At 37.8% G+C, this 16,126-nt stretch overlaps 1 protein-coding gene across 1 annotated transcript in view; it reads left to right on the forward strand.

Moving 5' to 3' along the window:
• Window positions 1-16,126, forward strand: part of PIBF1 (progesterone immunomodulatory binding factor 1) — a 209,400-nt gene that overhangs the window by 130,966 nt on the left and 62,308 nt on the right. The gene's annotated exons all lie outside the window — the stretch shown is intronic.

The raw sequence follows: 16,126 nt of genomic DNA on the forward strand, positions 1-16,126 counted from the left end.
CAGACAAAGCTTTGATTTCTGAGAATATCAACTGGCAAAACAAGTTTGACAATTTCAGGTAGCATTTTGAGTTTTTAATTTTTTTTTTTTTTAAAGATTTTATTTATTTATTTGAGAGAGAGAATGAGAGACAGCATGAGAGGGAAGCGGGTCAGAGGGAGAAGCAGACCCCCCGCTGAGCAGGGAGCCCGATGTGGGACTCGATCCCGGGACTCCAGGATCATGACCTGAGCCTAAGGCAGTCGCTTAACCAACTGAGCCACCCAGGCGCCCCGCATTTTGAGTTTTTAAATAAAACCTCATTTTTTTAATATTATTTTAATTCCAGCATTGTTAACATACAGTGTTATATTAGTTTCTAGGGTACAGTATAATGATTCAACAATTCTACATATTACTCAGTGCTCATCATGATAAGTGTATTCTTTTTTTTTTTTTTTTTTAATATTTTATTTTATTTATTCGACAGAGAGAGACACAGCGAGAGAGGGAACACAAGCAGGGGGAGTGGGAGAGGGAGAAGCAGGCTTCCTGCTGAGCAGGGAGCCCGACGTGGGGCTCGATCTCAGGGCCCTGGGATCATGACCTGAGCCAAAGGCAGATGCTTAACAACTGAGCCACCCAGGCGCCCCCATGATAAGTGTATTCTTAATGCCTATCACCTATTTCACCCATCCTCCCACCCACCTCCCCTTTGGTAACCATATGTTTAAAACCTCATTTTTGTTTGTTTGTTTTTTTATTAACATATAATGTATTATTTGTTTCAGGGGTACAGGTCTGTGATTCATCAGTCTTAAACAATACACAGCACTCATACAACACATACCCTCCCCAATGTCCATCACCCAGCCACCCCATCCCTCCCACCCCTCTCTACTCCAGCAACCCTCAGTTTGTTTCCTGAGGTTAAGAGTCTCTTGTGGTTTATCTCCCTCTCTGGTTTCATCTTGTTTCATTTTTCTCTCCCTTCCCCTATGGTCCTCTGCCTTGTTTCTCAAATTCCTCATATCAGTGAGATCATATGATAATTGTCTTTCTCTGATTAACTTACTTCGCTTAGCTAATACCCTCTAGTTCCATCCACGTCATTGCAAATGGTAAGATTTCATTTCTTTGATGGCTGCATAATATTCCATTGTGTATATATATATCACATCTTCTTTATCCACTTGTCTGTTGATGGACATCTATGCTCTTTCCATAGTTTGGCTATTGTGGACATTGCCGCTATAAACATTGGGGTGCCCGTGCCCCTTCGGATCACTACATTTTAAAACCTCATTTTTAAAATTGGTTTGCTTTTTGACTCTTTGATGAAAAATTAAACATACTTAACTTGGTATTCTTTTTTTTAATCTTTTTTTTTAAGATTTTTATTTATTTATTTGACGGAGAGAGAGAGAGACAGTAAGAGAGGGAACACAAGCAGGGGGAGTGGGAGAGGGAGAAGCAGGCTTCCCTCTGAGGCAGATGCTTAACAACTGAGCCACCCAGGCGCCCCTTAACTTGGTATTCTCAAGCTCTCACATTATTTGGTAGATGATAGTTCCCAAATTATCTTTTAAAAATCAGATTCATATTTATTTTCTTCAGCCTTACATCATTTAAAAAACATATATATTTTTACCTGGTGTTTTTAATTCTTTAACATCTAATTACATTTTTCTGTACTTCTGAAATTCAAATAATAAAAGTTAAAACCAAAGATGCCAACTCATTAGGATTGCTTTTATTTCCTGAGTTCAGCATAACAGCTTTATTATGTTAATGTTTTAAAACTTGGATCTTATAATAAAGGGATTTTTAAAGACGTATATTAAAAACTATTAATATATATCATGTAGTCTGTTTTCTGAAGGACCTGTTCATATTTATCTTTATAGTGATAGTGCCCTCTATTAAAGTACTTTTAATAATGTGACATTAGAAGGATTTTTATACTCAAATTCCGAAAGACCAGAAATATTTCATATCACTCTAGTGCCTGACATGTAGTTACACTCAGGATGGAAGCAGTGTGCTGCTGGCAGATGTTAACCACCAGCTCTCCAGGCGGGAGCATGAGAGAAGCTCTGATTGGTAGCATTTGCTTGTGTCCCCCCTATGACTAACTCTGAGCTGCCAACATCATGTTCCTGAACACAGAGTAAAGATGTTCAGTAGCACACCGCTACATAATGTTTCCACTACACAGATACAACAGATACAGATAAACTCAAGAGCATAGCAAATAGTAAAACAATTAAAAATCAGTGAGTTTGAATATTTGTTCCCTTTTTTAAATAAAATTGATTTTATTGTACATTTAAATAATTTTGAATAATGGCTGTGTTTAACATCCGGCTCACAGAATTCCTAAAAATTTACCAGTTTGCCATCACAAACTGCAGGAAGCCAGCTCCAGCACACCATGGAAGGATAAATAAATAAATGACTAAAGAAACAAATGAGAGGTTAAAGAAACATCTGTTTGCTAATATTTTATAGATCCCTCGTTTCTTTTAACTTCAGAATGACCTATCAAAAATATTTCTTAAAAAAGCTAAACTACATACACACTTGTGTTGGATATGTGTGTCATAATATTACTTTAAAAAAATAAAACTTCCTGAGTACATCAGTTAATTAAAGTAGGAATTTCTTTTCCTTTGAAATAGGAGTTTCTAAACAGCACACAGCCCCATACAAATTGTATGGGTGAAATGTAAGAAATTAAGTGTTCTTGTAATGAAGTATAATTAACTTTTTAACTTTCTATTGAACAATTTTAAAATAAGCTGTTGGCTTATATTGAGAAAAAGATTTAAAAACTGAAATATAGGGGCACCTTGGTGGCTCAGTCATTTAAGGGTCTGCCTTCAGCTCAGGTCGTGATCCTGGAGTCCCAGGACGAGCCCCGCATTGGGCTCCCTGCTCAGCGGGGAGCCTGCTTCTCCCTCTGCCCCTCCCCCTGCTCATGCTCTCGCTGTCTCTCTCTCACTCTCTGTCTCTCAAATAAATAAATAAAATCTTTTAATAAATAAATAAATACTGGGGTGCCTGGGTGGCTCAGTCTGTTAAGCGTCTGTCTTCGGCTCAGGTCATGATCCCAGGGTTCTGGGATCGAGCCCTGCATCCCTGCTCAGCGGGAAGCCTGCTTCTCCCTCTCCCACTCCCCCTGCTTGTGTTCCCTCTCTCGCTGTGTCTCTCTCTGTCAAATAAATAAATAAAATCTTTAAAATAAATAAATACTGAAATATATGTGATATGAAATGATACGAAGCCTAGAATTTGCTTTTAAATATCCCATAAAAGTGGGGGAAGGACTCATAGATAAAAGAAGAATTTCAAAATATTGATCATGTTTGAAGCTGGGTAAAGGTTACGTATGGGTTTATTATTAAGTTCTGTACTTTTGTGTATGTTTGAAAATCTTTCATAAGACATTGGGAGAAAAAATCAGTTACCTTATATTAAAATTTTTATGGCTATCACAGTGTATAACCTTTCCCTTAAGATTGAAAATAAAGTATGTGAAATAGTCCATGGATTTAAAAAACTGTTTTCTGTCTAACAAAAATGATGTTGCTTAAATTGAAAATAATTATATAAACTAATTAGCTAAAAGATGATAGTATTAGAATGCTTCTATAACAACGGACTATGCGTGATATATGGTGAAAATAATTGAGAAGGAAGTTCTCTCAGGATCTATAGTCTTTAAGTAGTTTATTTAAACTAGCTTGGAGTTTTGAGGTGTGCCTGGGTGGCTCAGTCAGTTAAGCTCGTCCAACTCTTTATTTCAGCTCAGGTCATGATCTCAGGGTGGTGAAATCGAGCCCCACATGCTCAATGCAGAGTCTGCTTGAGATTCTCTCTCCTTCTCCCTCTGCACCTCCCCCCACTCATGCTCTCTAAATAAATAAATAAATAAAATCTTTAAGAAAAAAATAAATTAGCTTGGAGTTTTAAGAATAACACATGGATGAAACAAATAATTAAAGCAATAACCATTGAATTATATATGTTGTTCAGAATATATCTGAAATTAAACATAAATGAAGTGCCAAAATGAGAATGCTAAAAAATATTCAAAAGAACTATTCCTTTTATAGTAGCTTTATTGAAGTATAATTGACATACAGTAAGCTGCACATATTTAAAGTGTACAATATGATAACTTTTGACACGTATGTATACCTCTGAAATCATTACCAAAATGAAGATAATGACATATACATAACCCCAAAAGTTTCCTTTTGCCCCTTTGGAATCTCTCCCAACCATCCCTATCCCCATATAGTTCTTAAGCATTCTGTCACTGTAGATTGGCCGTGTTTTACATTTTATATAAACAGAATCATGCAGTAAATATATACACACACTCTCTTTTTTTATCTGACTTCTTTCACTCTGCATAATTATTTCAAGATTCATCCATAGTTCTTTCCTTTTCATTGCTGAGGATATACCATTGTTGTTCATTCATTCACCTGTTGATGGACGTTTGGGTAATTTGCAGTTTTTGCCTACTACAGGTAAAGGTAATCTGAATATCCATGTACAGTCCTTTTATGAACAGATGCTTTTTATTTCTTTTGGGTAAATACCTGGGAGTGGACTAGGTGGATCTAATGCAAATGGTTAGGTATCTACTTAACGTTTTGGGAAACTGCCAAACTGTTTTCTGAATGTTTGTGCCATTTTACATTTCCACCAGCAGCGTATGAAAGTTCTAGTTCTTCTACTGCCTTGCAAAAGACTTGGTATAGTCAGTGTTTTTAATTTTAGCCAGTCTAATGGGTATATAGTGGTCTCTCATTATGGTTTTAATTTGCATTTCCCTAAAGACTAGTGATACTGAGCATCTTTTCATGTGCTTCTTTGCCCTCTGCTCTTCTTATTGGGGGAAGCATCTTCAAAATTTTTGCCCATTTTATCACATTGTTTTCCTATTACTGAGTTTTGAGTATTATTTATATATTCTAGATACAGGTCCCTTATCAGATATATGATTTGCAAATATTTTCTCCCACTCTTTGGCTTGTTTTCCCATCTCTTAGCGGTGTTTGAAGAGCAGTTTTTATCAAATCCAGTTTATCAGTTTGTTCTTTTATGGATTTTGTTTTTAGTGTTGTATCTAAAATATCTTTGCCTGACCCAAGATCACAGTGTTTTTGTCTTGATGTTTCATAGTCTCAAGTCTGTAATCCATTTTTAGTTAATTTGTGTATTGTGTGCAAGGTATAGATTGAAATTCATTTATTTGCATATTGAAATCAAATTATTCTTGCATCATTTGTTGAAAAGACCTTGTTGAAAATCAGTCATAAATGTGCGAGTCTGTTTCTGGACTGTTTCCAGTTATCTAATATGTTTTTCTTTATGCCAATACTACACTCTCTTGATTACTGAAACTTTATAATGTCTTGAAATTAGATACTGTTGGTCCTCCAACTCTGTTCATTTTCAAATTTGGCTATTTTGTGTCCTTTGCATTTCTGTATGAATTCTGTAATCATTTCTACAAAAAGTTTTTTAAAAAGCTGCTGTGATTTTGATTGGGATTGCATTGAATCTATAGATCAAGAGGGGAAAGTTGAAATCTTTTTTTTAAAGAGCAGTTGTTTTTTTTTTTTTTTAAGATTTAGGGGCACCTGGGTGGCTCAGTTGGTTAAGTATCTGACTCTTGATTTAGGCTCAAGTCATGATCTCATGGGTCATGGGATCAGGCCCCACATCAGGCTCTGCGCTCAGCGGGGAGTCTGCTTGAAGATTCTGTCTCCCTCTCTCTCTCCCCCAGCTCACTCGACTGCTCTCTCTCCTTAAGTAAATAAATAGATAAATAAATAAATAAAATAGGGCGCCTGGGTGGCTCAGTTGGTTAGGCGACTGCCTTCGGCTCGGGTCATGATCCTGGAGTCCCGGGATTGAGTCCCGCGTCGGGCTCCCTGCTCGGCGGGGAGTCTGCTTCTCCCTCTGACCCTCCTCCCTCTCATGCTCTCTGTCTCTCATTCTCTCTCTCTCAAATAAATAAATAAAATCTTTAAAATAAATAAATAAATAAATAAAATAACTTTTAAAAATATTTATTTATGTATTTATGTATTTATGTATTTATTTTAGAGAGTGTGGGCAGGGGGAGGAGCAGAGGGAGAGGGACAGACAGACTCCACACTGAGCAAGGAGCCTGACTCGGCCAGATCCCAGGACCCTGAGATCATGACTTGAGCAGAAATGGAGTCTGATGCTTAACCAGCTGAACTACCCAGGTGCCCAGAAAATTGAAATCTTAATAATATTGAATATTCTGGCCCATTAATCCACCTTATCCTGCCGTTTATTTGGATCTTTAATTTCTCAACGTTATTTTTTATTCTTTAGTGTAAAAGTGTCACATCTTGGGCGCCTGGGTGACTCAGTTGGTTAAGCGACTGCCTTCGGCTCAGATCATGATCCTGGAGTCCCAGGATTGAGTCCCGCGTCAGGCTCCCTGCTCAGCAGGGAGTCTGCTTCTCCCTCTGACCCTCCCCCCTCTCATGTGCTCTCTCTCTCTCATTCTCTCTCTCAAATAAATAAAATCTTTAAAAAAACAAAAAGTGTCACATCTTTTGACTAGTCTTAATACAGTAGTGTTTTTCCATCCTTTTGCTTTTAAATTCTTTGTCTTTATAATTGTTTTATAGGCATCATACATAGTTTTATCTTACTTTTTTATCCTAACAAAATTGGACTTTAATTGGAGTTTTCAGAACATTTTTTTTAAAGATTTTATTTATGTATGTATGTATTTATTTATTTGAGTCTCTTTATCCATTCATCTGTCAGTGGACATCTGGGCTCTTTCCATGGTTTGGCTATTGTGGACATTGCTGCTATAAACATTGGAGTGCAGGTGCCCCTTTGGATCACTGCATCTGTATCTTTGGGGTAAATACCCAGTAGTGCAATTACTGGGTCGTAGGGTAGCTCTATTTTCAACTTTCTGAGGAACCGCCATACTGTTTTCCAAAGTGGCTGCACCAGCTTGCATTCCTACCAGCAGTGTAAGAGGGTTCTCCCTTCTCCGCATCCTTGCCAACACTTGTCGTTTCCTGACTTGTTAATCTTAGCCATTTTGACTGGTGTGAGGTGGTATCTCACTGAGGTTTTGATTTGTATTTCCCTGATGCCAAGTGATGTTGAGCACTTTTTCACGTGTCTGTTGGCCATTTGTATGTCTTCTTTGCAGAAATGTCTGTTGATGTCTTCTGCCCATTTCTTTCTTTTTTTTTTTTTTTAAGATTTTATTTATTTGACAGAGAGAGACACAGCAAGAGAGGGAACACAAGCAGGGGGAGTGGGAGAGGGAGAAGCAGGCTTCCTGAGGGGCAGGGAGCCTGATGCGGGGCTTGATCCCAGGACCCTGACTGAGCCACCCAGGCGCCCCTCTTCTGCCCATTTCTTGATAGAATTATTTGTTCTTTGGGTGTTGAGTTTGGTAAGTTCTTTATAGATTTTGGATACTAGCCCTTTATCTCATATGTCATTTGCAAGTATCCTCTCCCATTCTGTAAGTTGTCTTTTGGTTTTGTTGACTGTTTCCTTTGCTGTGCAAAAGCTTTTTATCTTGATGAAATCCCAGTAGTTCCTTTTTGCCCTTGCTTCCCTTGCCTTTGGTGATGTGTCCAGGAAGTTGCTGCAGCCGAGGTCAAAGAGGTTGCTGCCTGTGTTCTCGTCAAGGATTTTGATGGGTTCCTGTCTCACATTTAGGTCTTTCATCCATTTTGAGTCTATTTTTGTGTGTGGTGTAAGGAAATGGTCCAATTTCATTCTTCTGCATGTGGCTGTCCGATTTTCCCAACACCAGTTGTTGAAGAGACTATCTTTTTCCCATTGGATATTCTTTCCTGCTTTGTCAAAGATTAGTTGACCATAGAGTTGAGAGTCCATTTCTGAGTCTCTATTCTGTTCCATTGATCTGTGTGTCTGTTTTTGTGCCAGTACCATACTGTCTTGATGATTACAGCTTTGTAGTAGGGCTTGAAGTCCTGGATTGTAATGCCACCAGCTTTGCTTTTCTTCTTCAACATTCCTTTGGCTATTCAGGGTCTTTTCTGGTTCCATACAAATTTTAGGATTATTTGTTCCATTTCTTTGAAAAAAGTTGATGGTATTTTGATAGGGATTGCATTAAATGTGTAGATTGCTCTAGGTAGCATAGACATTTTCACAGTATTTGTTCTTCCAATCCAAGAACATGGAATGTTTTTGTGTTTCTTTGTGTCTTCAGTTTCTTTCATGAGTATTCTATAGTTTTCTGAGTACAGATCCTTTGCCTCTTTGGTTAGATTTATTCCTAGGTATCTTATGGTTTGGGGTGCAGTTGTAAGTGGGATCGACTCCTTAATTTCTCTTTCTTCTGTCTCATTGGTGTATAGAAATGCACCTGATTTCTGTGCATTGATTTTGTATCCTGTCACTTTACTGAATTCCTCTATGAGTTCTAGCAGTTTTGGGGTGGAGTCTTTTGGGTTTTCCACATAAAGAATCATATCATCTGCAAAGAGTGAGAGTTTGACTTCTTCTTTGCCAATTCAGATGCCTTTTATTTCTTTTTGTTTTCTGATTGCTGAGGCTAGGACTTCTAGTACCGTGTTGAACAGCAGTGGTAATAGTGGACATCCCTGCTGTGTTCCTGCCCTTAGGGGAAAAGCTCTCAGTTTTTCCCCGTTGAGAATGATATTCACTGTGGGTTTGTCATAGATGGCTTTTATGATATTGTGGTATGTGCCCTCTATCCCTATACTGTGAAGAGTTTTTTTTTTTTTAAGATTTTTTTTTTTTTTTTTATTTGAGACAGAGAGAATGAGAGACAGAGAGCATGAGAGGGAGGAGGGTCAGAGGGAGAAGGAGACTCCCTGCTGAGCAGGGATCCCGATGCGGGACTTGATCCCGGGACTCCAGGATCATGACCTGAGCCGAAGGCAGTCGCTTAACCAACTGAGCCACCCAGGCGCCCCGAAGAGTTTTAATTAAGAAAGGATGCTTTACTTTGTCAATGCTTTTTCTGCATCTATTGAGAGTATCATATGGTTCTTGTCTTTTATTAATATAGTGTATCACATTGATTGATTTGCAAATGTTGAACCAACCTTGCAGTCCAGGAATAAATCCCACTTGATCGTGGTGAATAATCCTTTTAATGTACTGTTGGATCCTATTGGCTAGTATTTTGGTAAGAATGTTTGCATCCATGTTTATCAGGAATATTGGTCTATAATTTTCCTTTTTGGTGGGGTCTTTGGTTTTGGGATCAAGGTAATGCTGGCCTCATAAAATGAGTTTGGAAGTTTTCCTTCCATTTCTATTTTTTGGAATAGTTTTGGAAGAATAGGTATTAATTCTTCTTTAAATGTTTGGTAGAATTCCCCTGGGAAGCCATCTGGCCCTGGGCTCCTGTTTCTTGGGAGATGTTTGATTACTGCTTTGATTTCCTTGCTGGTTATGGATCTGTTCAAGTTTTCTATTTCTTCCTGGCTCAGTTTTGGTAGTTTGTATGTCTCTAGGAATGAATCTGTTTCTTCCAGATTGTCTAATTTGTTGGCTTATAGTTGCTCATACTGTGTTCTTATAATTGTATTTCTTCGGTCTTGGTTGTGATCTCTCCTCTTTCTTTCATGATTTTATTTATTTGGGTCCCTTCTCTTTTCTTTTTGATAAGTCTGGCCAGGGGTTTATCAATCTTATTAATTCTTTCAAGGAACCAGCTCCTAGTTTCATTGATCTGTTCTGCTGTTCTTTTGGTTTCTATTTCATTGATTTTGGTTCTGATCTTTATTATTTCTCTTCCTGCTGGGTTTAGGGTTTATTTGCTGTTCTTTCTCCAGCTCCTTTAGGTATAGGGTTAGGTTGTGTATTTGAGACCTTTCTTGTTTCTTGAGAAAGGCTTGTATTGCTATATGCTTACCTCTTAGGACCCCCTTTGCTGCACCCCAGAGGTTTTGAACAGTTGTGTTTTAATTTTCATTTGTTTCCATGAATTTTTTTAATTCTTCTTTAGTTTCCTGGTTGACCCATTCATTCTTCAGTAGGATGCTCTTTAGCCTCCATGTATTTGAGTTCTTTCTGACTTTCCTCTTGTGACTGAGTTCTAGTTTCAAAGCATTGTGGTCTGAAAATAGGCAGGGAATGATCCCAATCTTTTGGTACCGGTTGAGACCTGATTTGTGACCTAGGATGTGATCTATTCTGGAGAATGTTCCATGGGCACTAGAGAAGAATGTGTATTCTGTAGCTTTGGGATGGAATGTTCTGAATATATCTGTGAAGTCCATCTGGTTCAGTCTCTGGTAATTTCTTTACATACATGCACTATTCAGTGCCCAGGTTCATACTCAAGGGGCAATGTCTATAAATTTTCAGAGTTTTGTCTCTGTACAGCTCTTTTCTTCAGTACTCTTCCATAAGAACTATAGCCAACTTGGTTTCTACTTCTACAAATTCTTAACTCAGGGAGTTTGTCAGGCTCTGCTTTGATTCCCTCTTCTTGAACTACTGCCTGAAAACTCTTTCCATACAGTGAACTAGGGCAGTTGTAGGGTTGGGCTCACTTTGTTTCCTGTGTCTCGGGGTTCTCTGTTCTTCATTGTTTGATGTACAGTGTCTTCAGATTGTGGTTTCATTAGTTGGTTCAGTATCAAAGAGAATAAAATTATTGGCTTTCTTTTTTGTATGTGTATATATGCCACCTAATTCTCAAGAAACCACCAGTGGGTTAAGACTGGAGTGTTCAGATATAGCAGTAAGCTCCTTAATACCAGTCTTGGTGATGTTTTTTTGGATCTGACTCCAAAAGCATAAATAAACAAGTGGGGCTACAAACCAAAAGCTTCTGCACATCAAAGGAAACCATCAACAAAATGGAAGGGCAACCTACTAAAGGAGAGAAAATATTTGCAAATCATATATCCAATAAGAGGCTGATATCCAAAATATATAAAGAATTCCTAGAGCTCTAACACACACACACACACACACACACACACACACACACACACACACACATTTTTTTTTAAATGGGCAGAGGATCTGAATAGACATTTTTCCAAAGAAGACCTACAGCTGGCCTACAGGCACATGAAGAGATGCTCAACACCACTAATCATCAGGGAAATACAAATCAAAACCACAATGAGATATCACTTAACACCTGTTAGAATGGCTAGAATCAAAAAGACAAGAAATAACAAGTACTGGCAGGGTGTAGAAAAAAGGAAACCCTCATTCACTGTTGGTAAATTGGTACAACCACTATGGAAAACAGTATGGAGTTTATTCAAAGTATTAAAAATAGAACTTCCATATGACCCAGCAATTCCACTTCAGGGTATTTATTCAAAGAAAATGAAAACACTAATTCAAAAAGGGGTGCAGTATTCATTGTACATTATTTATAATAGCCGAGATATAGAAACAACCTAAGTATTGATCACTGGATGAATGGATAAAGAAGATGTGGTATGTTTACAATGGAATACAACTCAGCCATAAAAAAAGAATGAAATCTTGCCACTTGCAACAACGGATGGAGCTAGAGGGTATTATGCTAAGTGAAATAAATCAGGCAGAGAAAGACAAATACCGTATGATCTCACTTATATGTGGAATCTAAAAAAACAAAACAAATGAACAAACAAAACACATGGGCATGGAAAAGAGTGTTGGTTGGCAGGAGAAGGGAGTTGGGGATGGGTGAAATAGATGAAGGGGGTCAGGAGGTACAGACTTCTACTTACAAAATGAATAGGTTGTGGGGATGTGGTGTGCAACATGGTGACTATAGTCAGTAGTATTGTTGTGCATATTTGAAGGTTGCCAGGACAGTGAATCTTGAAAATTCTCATCACAAAAGAAAAAAAGTTTTAACTTTTTATGGTAACAGATGGTAACTAGACTTACTGTGATCATTCAAAATATATACAAGTGTCAAAACATTACATTGTATACCTAAAGCTAATATAATATTGTATGTCAATTATATCTCAGTTTTAAAAAAGGAAAAGAGGGGAAGAAGAGGGGTGCTGATATGGGGTAGAAAATCTAGGCTACATCATTCATACCATGTTACCCCCAGAATTGCTGCGCCTTAGCTACCTTGAATCTTGGTGTTTGCTCTTTCTCTTTCTAGTCATTCGGTAAATATTTCTCAGACTCCTACTGTCTTCAACCACTGATGAACAAAAGAGGCATTCTCTTGCCCTTTTAACATGTACAGCCTTGTTCACAAAGGCCTTGTCTTCTAGTCTAACCACTTAGAAATGTATCTGTTATAACTTAATTTTAGAAATCTTACCCAGAAAATGGGATATACACGATCTCAAGTGACCAAATGGCAAGGTTTTAGTTACTTGAAATTCTCTACCTAGGAGGCATTTAGTAGAATCCAGGTAATTTGTTAACAAAACTTTAGATTGCCAGATTTGAAAAAGACTATAGGATGCATGGGTAGAATAAAGTAGAATTCTGTGTACTAACCTTAAAAGACATCCAAACTATATTGATAATTTTTTTCCAAAAAAGAAAATTGCAGGATAATTTGTATTGTATTTCTCTATTTTGGCCTTGAGTGTGTGTGTGTGTCTGTCCGTCTTTCTAGGGATGGGATTGTGTTTCTGTCTAAGCATAGAGAAAAAATTTAACGTAATATACAACTGTCATGCCAAGGGCACACAAATACCAATAGTATTTGCCATATGAATATAAAAATGTTTGATTGGAGTAACCTTACAGGCAAAGAATTAACAGAGTATATACCATCCCCAAGTTTTCTTTCCCCAGAAAAGTGTGCTTAGGTCTGGCATAGGTACTCTAGATGTGCCACAGAAAGGGATCTGATAGAAGGACTCCACACCAAAACATTGTACACATCTAAAGAGAAGGTTAAGGAACATCTAGTTGCCTAAGTCATAATGGGAGCAGGAGCCTTTGGAGGTTATAATCTCTATTAGCTTGTTCTAGTAGAACAGAAAATGAGCCCCCAGGACCATCCATATATATCTCTCTAACATCAAACAGTGCTTACCTCTGAGATTGGGAGTGGGGAAGAACAGAATGACTAATTTTTGCCTTATGCATTTTTGAATTGCTTGAATTTATTCCAACTCACATGAGATTTTTTTTTTTTTAAGGCATAGATTTGGTGATCAACAGAGTATCTGACTCATAATAGGTATAAAGTAAATGTTGAATCATTAGATAGATCATTGACCTAGCTGCTCCACCAAACTTAGGTAGATTATAAAGATGGAAATAAGAGGCAAAATTCTACTTTTTAAAATAAATCTATAAACAGAGATTACATTCCAGCAATATTCATTGTACCCAAAACTTTATTGCCAAGGAAATACAGACATATATATACTTGGATACCCATACATAGATCTATATGTATGCTTTGATATATGCATAGAAGTATCTGGAATAATAAAAACCAAAAGAAATCATTCATTGTTGCTGATTATCATTGTGGAGGGGGCACTGAAGTTCTAGATGGAAGGAAGAGATCCTTTCAGTCTATGTTCCTTCTCTGTAGTTTAAATTACTTAGTATGTGCATGTGCTATTCCCTTCGCCCTTCCCTTTCTTCCTCATCTCCTTCCTTCCATTTCATTATCAAGAGCAAGTATTTAAAAGGATATAGAAGTGTTTCAGAATATCAGGGAAACGATTTGCTATAGGAAAAACTCAGAAGCCTCTAAAAACATAACATGCATTTGAAAGTTTTAGGACTAAGAAAAGCAAACAGGAAGGGTGTCTAATGTATGCGCAGGCAAGGAAAAAAGATGTGGCAGGACTTTCTGCTTGATGGAGTCTTTGAAATATTTGCCAGTATGTTCTACTGTATACCAGTGATATTAGGATACATGATTTCTACAAACATAGTAGAGTATCTAAATGAGTAAAACGTGTGCCTTCGTCCTTTGAGTTATCTGACCTGAACAACTGCTGGGAGTGTTCTGTCAGCACCCTCAGTGTATCCAGTCTCTTGGAAGGACTCTGTAGCCCACAATTCCTACAACTCCCATCTCAGTATTTTAAAGAGACTCATTTGCCAGCCACACCCCTAAAAGAACTAAATCTCTTTAAACTTCAAACCAGTCTTTTTTTCCATATTTCTAAGCCTTCATTGATGTGAAAAAAAAATCCACTATTTTATGTACCACCAAGGAGTACAAGAGTAGGAGATGCTTCCAATTAAACTATGATACAATGCTTTATCATTTCAAATCTTTTAGTTTTAAGCACACATTAAATTAGACCTTAGGCAATGATTTTTATCATTTATTACATAACTCAGTTTCTATCCTTCTAACACAAACTGTGCTGAATGTGCCAAATCCCATTGGAATCTTTTTGGAGATGTTTTAAATGGCAATTAAACTCAACCAGTGACAGAGAAGCCATACTCAGAACTCAATTGAAATCAAAATATAAACAGCTGCGATCAGATTTACATGTGTAAACTTGATCAACAGCAATTGTAAGATGCATCCATTTTCATAGAAAATATGAAAAATAGTATGATTTACGGGGTCCCTTTGCCTCCCAAAGTGTTTTCCTGAAAGTTTGTTGATGCTTAAATTCTTTTAATAAGGAACAGTGCTTTTATTTCACCGTTAAAAATACAAGGCTTAAAACACAAACACATAGGGTACTACACTGCCTGAAATTTTTGAAATTTGGCAAGTAAGGTTTTATCAGTCCATCACAATTCTTTCTTCTAACCCAAACTGTCCTCCATACTGTGGATCATGATTTCATTTTAAAAGGTCTGCTGCCTACCAGACAATGTCCGTATTCTTTAGCATGACAGAGAAGGCCAGTTTGATCCTAACCTACTTCTCCTCCTCATCTTCTACCCCCGTCCCCCACCACCGGGTCCTCATTTGCAGCCCCTCCTACACCAAGTAGTGTGTCTTTGGCTCCTACTCCACCACTTTGTTACCCTCCTACTTCTCAGTCTCCATTATTGACTGGTTTCTGATTGTTCCATAAATGTGGACATGCCCCAGACATCTGTCCTGGCACTGTTCTCTTACTGCGTCTTACTTCATCTTGTTCCATGGCTTCAGCTACCAGCTACAGTAGCTTTTCATTGTCGCCTTTCTTGAGTAAGGCCAAGATTCATGTGGTAAGCATGTCTATCATCAGAATTCAAAGAGTGCAAAAGGAGTGTTCAGCAAGTACCAGGTGCTCCCTACTGTCTTCATACCACCTTCCAAACATCTCTACTCAGTCTCCTGCTTTAGTGGTACTGACTTGGTACAACCTCTTATCTATCATGTGAATTAAATTAGGAACCAGCTGACTGGCATCATCTCTATTTAGTCCTCCACCTTGTTGTCAAAATACTCTCTCTAAATACAAATCTGTTTTTGTTTCTCCCACAGTTAGACTTGTCTCTCTTTGCTAAGAATAGTAACATAAGACCTTCTATTATCCTTTTTTTAATTTAATTTAATTTTATTATGTTATGTTAGTCACCATATAGTACATCGTTAGTTTTTGATGTAGTGTTCCGTGATTCATTGTTTTTGTATAACACCCAGTGCTCCATGCAATACATGCCCTCCTTAATACCCATCACCGGGCTAACCCATCCCCCCACATCCCGCCCCTCTAAAACCCTGCTTGTTTCTCAGAGTCCATAGTCTCTCATGCTTCATCTCTCCCTCTGATTTCCCCCCTTCATTTTTCCCTTCCTCCTCCTAATGTCCTCCATGCTTTTCCTTATGTTCCACAAATAAGTGAAACCATATGATAATTGACTTTCTCTGCTTGACTTATTTCACTTAGCATAATCTCCTCCAGTCCCATCCATGTTGATGTAAAAGTTGGGTATTCATCCTTTCTGATGGCTGAGTAATATTCCATTATATATATGGACCACATCTTTATCCATTCATCTGTTGAAGGGCATTTCAGCTCTTTCCACAGTTAGGCTGTTGTGGACATTGGGGTGCATATGGCCCTTATTTTCACTACATCTGTGTCTTTGGGGTAAATACCCAGTAGTGCAATTGCTGGGTCATAGGGTAGCTCTAGTTTTAATTTTTTGAGGAACTTCCACACTGTTTTCCAAAGTGGTTGTACCAACTTGCATT

The sequence above is a fragment of the Leptonychotes weddellii genome, chromosome 3 (assembly GCF_054177405.1).
Source record: "Leptonychotes weddellii isolate Sample4059 chromosome 3, ASM5417740v2, whole genome shotgun sequence".
Taxonomy (NCBI): Eukaryota; Metazoa; Chordata; class Mammalia; order Carnivora; family Phocidae; genus Leptonychotes; species Leptonychotes weddellii.